Consider the following 12,529-nt stretch of genomic DNA (forward strand, 5'->3'; position numbering starts at 1 on the left):
CTACCACTCATGATCGACTCAGATATCGAAAGTGATTTCTTCCATTAACTACTCAATACAGGGTTATGATACTCACGAGTTGGCTCTCTCCCCCCTTCTCCCTCCTTCTAGTTTTACCAACACTTGCCTCCCCTTTATGCTATTCTGGTTGTGTGTGTGTGTGTGTGTGTGTGTGTGTGTGTGTGTGTGTTGAATTGTGAAATATGAAAGAGTACAGCCTGGCAGAATGGAGAAAGAGAGTGTCAAAGGGAGAGGAGATAAAATCATGTCAATATCTTTTTATTCCGAGCTTACAAGTTTTTGACTGCTGTATTACAAATCACCCCAACACTTAATGGTTGAAAATAATACCAGCCATTTATTTTGCTCACAAATCTGAAGTGTGGGCAGGCCTTGGCAGGGGCATTTGTATCTGCCCTACATGGCATCAGCTGGGGCAGCTTGACTAGGGGCGGGATGATCCATTTCCAAGATGGCTCATTCACACATGACAAGTCAGGGCTGGATGCCAGCTGGGAGCTCAGCTAGGGCTGAGGGTGGCAGGGAGGTAGGGCTGTTGGATTCCTCACAGCACAGTGGCCGAGTTCCAAGAGTGAACATCTCAACCCTAAATGGATTATGTTTGGTTATTACTAAAGAATTTAGCTGAAAATCCCAAGTATCGCCTGATCCTTTCTCTGGGTTTCGTTTATAACCAGCTTATTTCAAAAAAAAAAAAAAAGAATTTAAGGCAGGAGCTCCCCTTATTTACAGTAGACACTATAACTTTGAAACACAATTTTTAAAAAATTTTTGAAATCTTCATTTATTTTTGAGACGGAGAGAGAAAGAGAGAGAGCGTGCGTGCGTGAGTTGGGGAGGGGCAGAGAGAGAAGGAGACCCAGAATCAGAAGCAGGCTGCAGGCTCCGAGCTGTCAGCACAGAGCCCGACGCGGGGCTCGAACCCACGAATCGTGAAATCATGACCTGAACTGAAGTTGGATGCTCAACCGACTGAGCCACCCAAGCGCCCCAAAACGCAATTCTTATATTCTGGATTCTGAGAGACGGTCTACATTTTTGAGGGGAAAAAAAGGTAGGCGCAGAGTTGGGGGAAGGTGTGCCCGCACATTAGCATGCTGTGTGTGAACACACATCTACGTGCCTGTGTGCGTTGTTTCTGCAGGTGTGTCCACGAGTGTGTGCATATGTGTGTGTCTACCTACATTGGTGAGACTATGTCTGTGCGGGGTGTAGCTTCCATGAGGATATCGGTCATAATTGGGAGTTCTACAGTGACTTGGAGAATTGCCACAAGACTAAATGATAACCTGATACTTTTGAAAAGAAAATGTAGGGGCGCCCGGGTGGCTCAGTTGGTTAAGCGGCCGACTTCGGCTCAGGTCATGATCTCACAGTTCGTGAGTTCGAGCCCTGCATCGGGTTCTGGGCTGACAGCTCAGAGCCTGGAGCCTGCTTCACATTCTGTGTCTCCCTCTCTCTCTGCCCCTTCCCTGCTCATGCTCTGTCTCTCTCTGTCTCAAAAATAAATAAACATTAAAAAAAGAGAAGAAAATGTAGTATTATGCACACATTCAACAGACCTCAAACGTAAGGATTTTTAAGCTACATATATGTTAGCACAAACCATAACGTTTTCTCCAAGTGGCCTCTTAGTTGATAAAACTGAATAAAAGGGCTGACTTGAGCCATTATCTTTTAAATGCTATAGTCCCCGAAGTCTTCTAGATTGTTCTGATGAAATACAAGAGATACTGTAGAAGAATCCATTGAATTTCCCTCACAGTTACGATTCATGTCATAATACTTATATTTAGGACAATCTGAGGAATGCGTCTGATTCATTTGTTCCTGGTTCAAATTAATAAAGAACGCAGCACATTCTTACCTTTTTTTTTTTTAAAGCAAAGATTTAATGTGTTTAAAGAATGGACTACCACGCCACTCTAACCTTGATATCTGATCATGCTGAATCTTATTTCTGTGATGCATGAGGCATTTACAAGCATTGCCTTTGGTTATTTTGTTATTTATATGCAGTCACATTCACCTTTTTAAGGGGTACAATTCTTTAATTTTTAGTTGTTTGGTTTTTTGTTGTTGTTGTTTAAGGAAACTTCCTGCCCAGCATGGAGCCCAATGCGTGGCTTGAACTCACGACCCTGGGATCAAGACGGGAGCTGAGATCAAGAGTCAGACAGTTAACCGACTGAGCCACCCAGGCCTCCCCCCCCTCCATGTGAGACCTTTTGAGCCTGGCTTCCTTCACTTAGAGAAATGCATTTGAGACACGCCCACATTGCTGCACATATCTCTGGTTTACTCATTTTCATTGCTAAGTGGGATTTCAGTTTACGGAGGTACCACTGTCCGTTTATCCCTGTGCCTAGTGAAGGACATTTGGGTTGTTTCTAGTTTGGTGCCATTGTGAATAAAGCTGCTATAAACATCTTATGTCCCCACACAGGTTTTGTGTGGGAACATAAGTTTACATTTCTCTAGCGTGCGTAGTAAATACTTAGGGCAGGGATTACTGGGTCACATAGTCAAGTGTATTTTTAACTTCATAAGAAAACGCTACACCGTTTTCTAGAGTGACTGTACCATTTTGCATTTCCATCAGGAAGGTGGATTCCAGCTGGTCCATACCTACGTCCATACCTTATATTGTCGGCATTTTTTATTTTAGCCATTTTAGCAGGTGCGTAGGTGGTTTTAATTTGCATTTCCCTAGTGACTAATGGTGATCATTGTATCTTTATGTGTCCATTTTCCTGCCACGGTTTCTTGATCATTGTATCTTTATGTGTTCATTTTCCTGCCACGGTTTCTTCGGTGAAGCGTCTCTTGAAACTTTGTGCCTACTTGTGAGGGGTTGTATGCTTTCTTATTGTTGACTTGTGTGAGGTCATCGCGTATTCGAGATAGAAACACGTGGTCAGACATCGGGGGCGTCTGGGTGGCTCAGTGGGTTGAACGTCCGACTTCAGCTCAGGTCATGGTTTCACAGTTCATGGGTTTGAGCCTCGCATTGGGCTCACTGCTATCACTGCGGAGCCCGCTTTGGATCCTGTGTCCCCCCTGCTCTTCCTTTGCTCATGCTTTCTCTCTCTCTCTCAAAAATGAATAAACATTTAAAAAGCAAATAAGTAAAAAAATAAATACTTGGTCAGATATCTGATTTGCAAATATTTGCTCCAGTCCGTAGCTCGTCGTGTCATTCTCTTCAACAGTGTCTCACAGAGCACAAGTTGGAATTTTCACCAAGTCTGATTTATACATTTTTATTTTATTTATCATGACTTGGGTTCACATCTAAGAACTCGCTTCCTAAAATTAAAAAAAAGAACTCGCCTCCTAACACAAGGTCGCAAGGATTTCGCATGTGGCATCCGCAAGCTGTACAGTTTAATGGTCTTCTTAAATCTACGACTCATGACTAGTTAGTTTTGTATCAGGTGTGAGGGAGAGGATGAGGTTCATTTTTACTGTTCTAGTGCCATTTGCTGGCAAGATTATCCTTTCTACGTCGAATTGTTTGTGCACCAAATAACCGATTTGAATGGGTCTCTTTCTGGAATATCTACTCTGTCCATTAATCTAAGCATCTGTCGTTTTGCTAATACCACGCTGACTTGATTACTGCAGCTTTATGGTAAGTCTTGAAATCAGGCCTTTGAGTCCCCCAACTTTATTTGTCTTTTTCAAAATCGTTTCACCTATTCAAGTTTCCTTACAATGCAAAGCAATCTTAGAATCAGTCTTAGAGGCCTACAAAGACTCTGGCCAAAAATTCAACGGCGATCGTGTTAAATCTATAAATCGCTTGGGGGAAAACGGACATCTTAACAATCGCAAGTCTTCCGACCCATGACCGTGGTATATTTTTCCATGAATGGAGGTCTTACTTGAGCTTTTCATCACTGCTTCGTAGTTTTCAGCATCATATCCTGCACATATCTTATAGATTTATTGGTAACTATTGCATTTTTATGGCAGCTATTTTAAATGGTGTGCTTTTTAAAAATTGGGAGTTTCGGGGGCACCTGGGTGGCTCAGTCGGTTAAGCATCTGACTCTTAAGTGTCCGAGTCTTGATTTCGGCTCAGGTCACGATCTTGAGGTTTGTGAGTTCAAGGCGCGCTTGGGATCCTCTCTCTCCCTCTCTCTCGGCCCCTCCCCTGCTTGCTCTCTATCAAAATAAGTAAGTAAACGTTTTGTTTTTAAGTTGGAGGGTTTTTTGGTTGTTTGTTTGCTTGCTTCGGTAAAGACTCAGGCAGCGTTTTTTGGGGGCTTATACTCAAACACCAGGGAGGCACCAGGAGCAGGCAGTTTGTAAAGGGGCTGGGGCAAAAAAGAAAAAAATTGAAGTATTAATAATTCATTGCTAATATATGGAAATACACTATATTTTTATATATCATACTTGTGTCCTGAAATCTTGTAAATTCGTGGACTACTTCAGGAGCTTTGACTTATATAATGTATTCTAATTCCTTGTTTTTTGAAAACCTTGTAAGACATTACTTTATACATTCAACTTTCTTTTAGATTTCCCCATATTTTTTCCATTTTCGCTTCTTTTCTTTTTCACCTCGTTTTTGGTTTTTTTTTTTTTCCATCTGAGATCCTTCTCCTGCTTGAAGTCTTTCCTTCATATCTCATCCTTTACACTTTTTCCTAATGGAAAACGTTCTCAATTTCTTAATATAACAATGTATCCATGGAGGGGCACCTGGGTGGCCGATTTCGGCTCAGGTCACAATCCTGCGGTCCGTGAGTTCGAGCCCGCGTTGGGCTCTGCGCTGACAGCTCGGAGCCTGGAGCCCGCTTCGAGTTCTGTGTCTCCCTCTCTCTCTGCACTTCCCCCACTCTCTCTCTCTCTCAAAAATAAATAAACATTAAAAAAAATTTTTTTTAATGTATCCATGGGGAGGAAAAAACGAAAGTGTCTTTTTTCACAGAGGACACAATTGTCCATGTAGAAAAACCAAAAGAATGACCCAAAAACCCCTCCTGGGACAGTAAGTAAATGTAGCAAAGTTGTAGGATACAAAGGTAATACGCAAATCCCTCTCCTATATGCCAGCAATGAACACGTAGAATTTGAAATTGATGTAATATTGATAGGACAAGATATGATTCGGTAGGCAGAGAGGGAAAGATTAGGGCCTGAGGTCCCAGGGTGGGAAAAAACACAGGCTTTGGAACAATGCTGGAGCCTCTGACCCCAGCAAACCACCTCGGGCATAAGGTACCTCTTTTTTTTTTTTTCTTTTTTTCTTTTTTTTTAAACATTTATTTATTTATTATTTTTTTAAAACATTTATTTATTTTTGAGACAGAGAGAGACAGAGCATGAACAGGGGACGAGCAGAGAGAGAGGGAGACACAGAATCTAAAACAGGCTCCAGGCTCTGAGCTGTCAGCACCGAGCCTGACGCGGGGCTCGAACTCACAGACCATGAGATCATGTCCTGAGCCGAAGTTGGACGCTTAACCGACCAAGCCACCCAGGTGCCCCAATAAGGTACCTCTTAAGAATGTAACAGACCCCACCTACTCAGGGTCCCCTCAGGAATTTGACAAAAGACCTGACTAAAAAGAAGTAGACCAACGTATGACCCACCAGGAACGGTATGCCCATAGACCACCCCTCATACAATGGAAATGAACCAGTAAGGGTAGAACCTGAGGAGTGAGAGGGAAAGAAAGAAAGGGGTTGCTGACCCTCTGGTCCTTATAAAACAAGGACCCTTGCCTATAGACACGGGCAACCACTTTCAAATGTCCCCTCTCTGTAAAGAGCTTTCATATTATTCTTCCTTTCTGATCTTATCCTCTAATAAACTTCTGCCGGCCATTTATTTTGTGCCCACCTCTTCGTTCTTCAAAGTGGCAGGACAACGAATCCCAGGTATTGAGATAACAAATCCTTCAGCAATATCATTTACGTCAGTACCCCCCAAAAGTGAATGCTTCGGTGTAAATCGAACAAAATGTGTACAAGATCTATATGAGGAAAACTACAAAAATCTAATGAACGACATTAAAGAAGAACTAAATCAATGGCGAGATATTCCGTATTCATGGATGGGAAGACTCAATAGTGTCCAGATGCCATTACTTCTCAACTTGATCTAGAGATTGAATTCAATCCCAACCAAAATCCCAGCAAGTTATTTTGTGGATATTGAGGAACTAATTCTAAAGTTTATATAGACAGACGCTTACCTGACTTTAAGACTTACCGTAAAACTACAATAATGAGGGCATTGTGGTATGGGCAAAAGATAGACAGACCAACGGAACAGAATAGACAGCCTAGAAATAAACCCACGTAAGTCTAGTCAACTGACCTTTGGCAGAGGGGCAAAGGCCATACAATGGAGCAAAAATCATCTTTTTCAGCAAATGGTGCCTAGAACACCTGGATAGCCACAGGCAAACAAATGAATCTACACGGACTTCACCTCCTTCACAAACATTAACTCGAAATGAATCACAGACCTAAATGTAAAACGCAAAACTATAAAACTCCCAAAATAGACCTGATATTGTGACTTGTGAGAAATGTGTGTTTGGTCATTCGGATGACCAGACCGTATTTCTCACGTATGTTTGGTCTTTGTCCACAGTTCCTGGCTCACAGCTCCTCAGAGTTTCCCGCGAGAAGAACGGTCAAGGTGTCTTTTGTTCTCTCCGAAAGCCGCTAGGTCACCTAAGGATGGGGGCTGGTTGCCTGGAGAACCAATGACCAGAGTGGAGAGTTGGAACATTCAGCCTCACCCCACTCCATCCCCACCTCCAGGGAGAGGAGAGGGGAGCAAATCGAATTTAATTGCTGAGATGTTAATTTTTTAGTGAACGGAAAAACAGCTTTATTTTCTCCCTTCCCTCCAGAGCAACCAAAACCAACTAAGAGGGGCTGTGGCCTGAAAGAAAGAGGGAGCTAAGAGTCATGAGCCTTTTTTATCCTCTGCATCAGGGGCTGAGACACCCGGGCGGGACTAGGGGCAGAGGCAGAGTTGAGGTGAAGGGCTTGAAGGGTGTTGGGGGGGAACTCTAAGGAGCCTTTGACCACAGCAAACCCCCTCAGGCGTAAGGTCCCTCTTAAGAATGTCACAGACCCCACCTGCTGCCCCTCAGGTTCCCCTCAGGAATTTGACCAAAGACCTAAGTGTGGCCACAGGCCACCCCTCGCACAACGGAAACGAGCCAATCGGGAATGGACAATCCGGCACCTAGAGCTGTCCAGCCAATAAGGGTGGGACCCGAGAAGGAGCTAGAGGGAAGGCGGAGGGCTGACCAGAACCTTCTACCACAAGGACCCTTGCCTATGATCGAGGGCATTCACTTCCGAAGGACGCCTCTCTGCCAAGACAGCTTTCCTTCTCTGCTTCCTTTCTCATCTTCTATTCGAATAGACTTTTCTCCGCTGCTCTCTCTGTGCCCACCGCTTCATTCTTCCAAGCGTCGAGGCAACGAATCCCGGGTATTGAGGCAAAAAATCCTGCAACGTCATCTCCTCTTCCCCATCAGTGTCTGTGTCCTCGGCCTCATCCTCCCGCTCCATGTCCTGACAGCTTCTTGTCCTTGCCTTTGCTTCCCATCCCCTCCCCCCATTCTTCCGGCCACTGCTGCCTGGCTTCTGGTCCCCGGGAGCAGTCTGACACAGAGGCCACCAAGGTCCTTCCAGAACTCCACACTGCTGCTCCAGCCCAATGCGCTGCTCCAGGTGGGACGTGGTCATGGTCTTGGCGTGTCAGGACGGGGTCACCTGGCAGGCCTTCTTCAACAGCAACTCCAGGAAGAGCTCGAGCACCTGGGAGAGGATGAGGGGGCACAGCCACCTTCCCAATCGCTTCATCAATTTGCATGATCTTCTTGGCCTGCCCCAGGCCCTTCCCGAGTTAAATCCTTTTATAATAAACCAGTGATCTAGGAAGTAAGATGTTTCTTTGAGTTCTGTGAGCAGCGCTAGCAAATTAGTTGAATGCAAGGAGGCGGTCACGGGAACCTCCAATCTAACCCATCTAATCCACCGAGGCTTGCAAATGGCACCCAAAGTGGGGGGAGGGGGAGGGGGGAAGTCTTGTAAGACCGAGATTTTAACCTGTGGCCTCCGAGGCTATCTCTAGGTAAATAGAGTCAGAATTAAGTTGAATTGTTAGGACACCCAACTAGTGTCCAGAGCATTGCTTGGTGGTGCAGGGAACCGCCCCCCCCCCCGACCTTTCCCCATTAAAATCGGGTGCTCATACCACTAAAGGATAGCATAGGAAAAAAAAAAAAAAACCAACCTAGATGATTTTAAGTATGGTGACGACTTTTAAGATGCCCCACCAAATGGGGGCGCCCGGGTGGCTCAGTCAGTTAAGCGTCCGACTTCAGCTCAGGTCCTGATCTCACGGTCCGTGAGTTCGAGCCCCGGGGTCGGGCTCTCTGCTGTCATCACGGAGTCTGCCTCTCTGAAAAGCCTGCATTCCATATGATTCCAACTACGCGGTATTCTGGAAAAGGCAAAGCTATGAAGACAGTAAAAAGATCACTAGTCGCCAGACATTGGAGGTTTGGGTGGGCTGCAGCGGGGAAGGAACAGGGTTGAACGGGTGGAGCATAGAAACGTTTTAGGGCAGTGAAAACATTCTGTGTGATATCATAACGATGGATACACATCATTACATATTTGTCCAAACCCATAGAATGTACAACACGTAGAGCGAAGTCTAATGTAAACTATGGACTCCGAATGATGACAATGTGTCGTTGTAGATTCACCGACTGTAATCAGTATGCCGCTTTGATGTGGGACGTTAATAAAATGGGAGGTTATGTATATGCAGGGGCAGGAGACACGCGAGAAATCTTTGCCCCTTCTGCCCACGTTTTCTATGAACCTAGCAGTGCTCTAAAGAAGTGAAGTCTTAATTTTAAAAATTTATCCATTTTGCCATCATTCTTCAGTGATACTTTAACTCTTATCAGTAGTTACTTTCTTTCAACATGTAGAGAGGGCACCTGGGTGGCTCAGTGGGTTAAGTGTCTTGATTTTGCCTCAGGTCATGATGTCAGGGTTCATGGGTTCAAGCCCCACCTCTGGCTCCAGAGCCTTCTTGGGATTCTCTCTCTCCCTCTCTCTCTGACCCTCCCCCGCTTGCAGTCTCCTTCTCTCAAAATAAATTTAAATAAGCTTAAGAAAAGAGTTTCTCAATATGTCGAAGAGATTATTCAATATGTTGAAGTCGAGGGGTCAACTCTTAGTCTAAATGCATGCCTCTGCTTTAAATATCCGTCTTTTACCCTGGGCCTATTTTTTTGTTTTGTTTTCCTTTTGTCTTTGCTGTTCTGCATTTTCACTCTGACGGGTGTAGGCGGGAATTTCATTTAACTCCTCCCATTTGAAATTGGGAGACTTCTAGAATTGTGGGTTATGTAGTTCATCAGTTCTAAAAATTAACAGCCGTTATATCTTTATTCCCTCTCTACTGTCTCTTTCTAGTCTCTGCTGGCTAATTAAATTATTATTAGATGCTTTCACTCTATCCCCCGTGTTTCTTAACCTGTCTTTTGTATTTTCTATCCTCTATTCTGTGACACATTCTGGATCATTTTTTCTGACTTATCTTCAAATTCACCAAGTATCTTTTTACCCATGGGTAGTCTATTAGTTTTGTGCATTAATCCACAATATATCTATCTATATCTACACACACATGCATATATGCCCATCTGTACTCATATTCATATGTACGTCTATTCATTTATGTACATATATTCATTTCTAGAAGTTCTAACTGGTTCTTTTCCAAATATGACATCACTTTATCAGGTTTTCTGCTTGCAAAGGTATCTTCAGTTCACCTTTTATTTATTTAAACATTGAAAACATAGTTGTTTTAAAAGCCTTAACTGATTATTCCGTATGTGGAGTCTTAGTGGATCTCTCTCATATTCACTCTGCTTGTTCTCACGCACAATGTGAATGTTTTCTGTTGTGTGAATGGTACACTTTGCTGTTAAGTATCTTTTTTTTTTAATTTTTTAATGTTTATTTCTGAGACAGAGACAGGGCATGAGTCGGGGAGGGGCAGAGAGAGAGAGAGAGAGGGAGACACAGAATCCGAAGCAGGCTCCAGGCTCCGAGCTGTCAGCACAGAGCCCGACGCGGGGCTCGAACTCACAAACCGCGAGATCATGACCTGAGCCGAAGTCGGTCGCTCAACCAACCGGGCCACCCAGGGACCCCCGCTGTCAAAAAGCTTTGAAAATGTATTTACAGGAATAATTTGAGTAATATGAAAGGTGCAAAGACACACAGAAGAAAATATGCTTTTGTTTAAACCAAAATATCTGAAGACACTATCTGTTCAAGATCTCTTCAAACTGAATTAATGCTTGAGGGCTCTGTCCTTATATTTTTCCCCCTTGGGCATTGCCTAAGATGTTAATTTCAACCAAAAAGTACATTCAAAGGCCAATTTACTTGTGCTTCACCCTGGCCCTAATAGTATAGCCCTTTGGAATTTCTTCTTATAAGGACAGTGTCCTGTTAGACTGGCCACCCCGGTGGTTAAAACTAAAGTTCTCATTTTTTCCAGGTTGACAAAGGTCTTCGGGGGCCTCTGAGCTCCCCGTACCAATCTGGGTTCCTGCTTTCCTTTCAAGTTTGCCCTAGAAATTCCTCACTATCTTGTCAGCTTTTCGATGCTTTTTAAAAAACATTTTATTTTTGCATTTGATTCATAACCTGTAGCTGTTTTTCTGCAAGCACATTGGTCCAACTAACGTAGCCTGCCATTACTGGAAGCGGAAATCAATTAATAATGTTTACAAGAAAAGTTCCATTCCAGATTGGAATTGTATAGTTCCTGGCATGACAGGGCTGTAATAGATATCTTTATTTATTTTCCCTTTATTATTGTCGGGAGGGGTTGCCCATTCTGGTTTCGGCGCACAACCATTTTATTTCAGGGGAAGAAAATGAAATATTCAGGAGGAGTCTGTCTTTTGGCGTCAGGAGCTGACAGATTCTCTTTCCCATCTGTTCGTGGGGGGAGGGTCAAAGCCATTTTCTTCTTCTCTATCGTTTTCTCTTTTCAGACACATTTATACAATTTTGCAATTTCTTTTATGTTACAGAATCTCTGCTACCAATTCTCAAGGCGACCTATTGTATATTCTTACCTCCTTTGTCGTAAGTTAATTGACCATATATGCATGGGTTTATTTCTGCACTATTCTGCCTCTTTTCACTCCTTTTTATGAGGATGAGAATCAGGGTTTGTAAGTTTCTTGTTTTCCTCTTCTTTTTTTGGGGGGGTGTGGGGGCGGGGAGAGAGGGGGCGAGGGGAAACTTTATCTTTCTTCCCGTCTTAACTTGAACTCTTGTCCCATTATCCTCTTTTCTTATAGCTAACATTTTCAGAAGTCGCTTTCTTTATTTTTCTGGGCAACCCGTGAGGTGCTGACACACAAATTTCTCTGTTTCACGGAGACGGGATTGGATTCAGACCGTGTTTCTAAAGACATAAGAGAGGATTAAGAGACATTTCGACACCTACCGAAGGGTTTTGGGAAGAACGGAGACTCCACCCTGAGTGAACCAAAAGTTGACGCTTGACCAGAAAAACTAAAAGATAAGTAGCAAGCCAAAGAAACGATACTGGAGGCTGACGAAAACTAAGAGATGTCAAGCAGAAAACAATGAGATAAGTTAAAATCAATAATTACTTGAAGTTATGAAAAACTTGACGGCCATACTACCACTTTGTGTGCAAGGTACATATGTCTGTAGATAACCCCGGGAGCTCCGGTTTTCCAGATGAGATAGGGTGGCTTCCTGATTTCTCCTACATTCGGCGATCCTGTGTTCTGGAACACAGTCTGTCATTCTCTTCGGGTGTTTCATCGCAGGGTCCCGGAGAGGGCTGGCAAGAGGTGACGGGAGAAAAGAAACAGTCTGGTCACATAAGACTGGAGAATTCCAGATTAAACAAAATCGGCCAGTTTTCTCTACCGTATGACTCCTGAGGTTTCAGTACGGTAATAGGCATCATGAATCTGTAAGAGGGAAGCTAGTATGGAAGCCTATTTATTGGTGCAGGTGTTCTGAGGGCCACATTTGAGAAAGGTGGCTTCTCAGGATAGAGTGAGAAATTTTAAAAAGAGGGAGAGGGGGAAAAAATCTATTTCTTCCTCCCGGTGGAAGTTGTATTACCAGCGAAGCCCTTAGAGTCTTTATCTCATTTCTTAATACCGTGCGAAATAGTCATCATCCTGAGAAAACAGACACGGAGAAGCCAAATCGCCTGTTGAAGATCATACATTTGTAAGTGGCAGAACGAAGATTTTGAGTCCGGAAGTTCTTGACTCACACCGCGGACGGTATATCGTTTTGCATGGAAGAAGAAACAAAAAAAAATCTCGATGTTTCCATGACTTTTCAAACAGTCACCATTCTTGCAAGGAAAGGTGCGCAAACACATAAATCCGCACAGGTCACTGACGCCGTGACGGGTGAAACACTC

The sequence above is a fragment of the Panthera tigris genome, chromosome X, assembly GCF_018350195.1.
Source record: "Panthera tigris isolate Pti1 chromosome X, P.tigris_Pti1_mat1.1, whole genome shotgun sequence".
Lineage (NCBI taxonomy): Eukaryota > Metazoa > Chordata > Mammalia > Carnivora > Felidae > Panthera > Panthera tigris.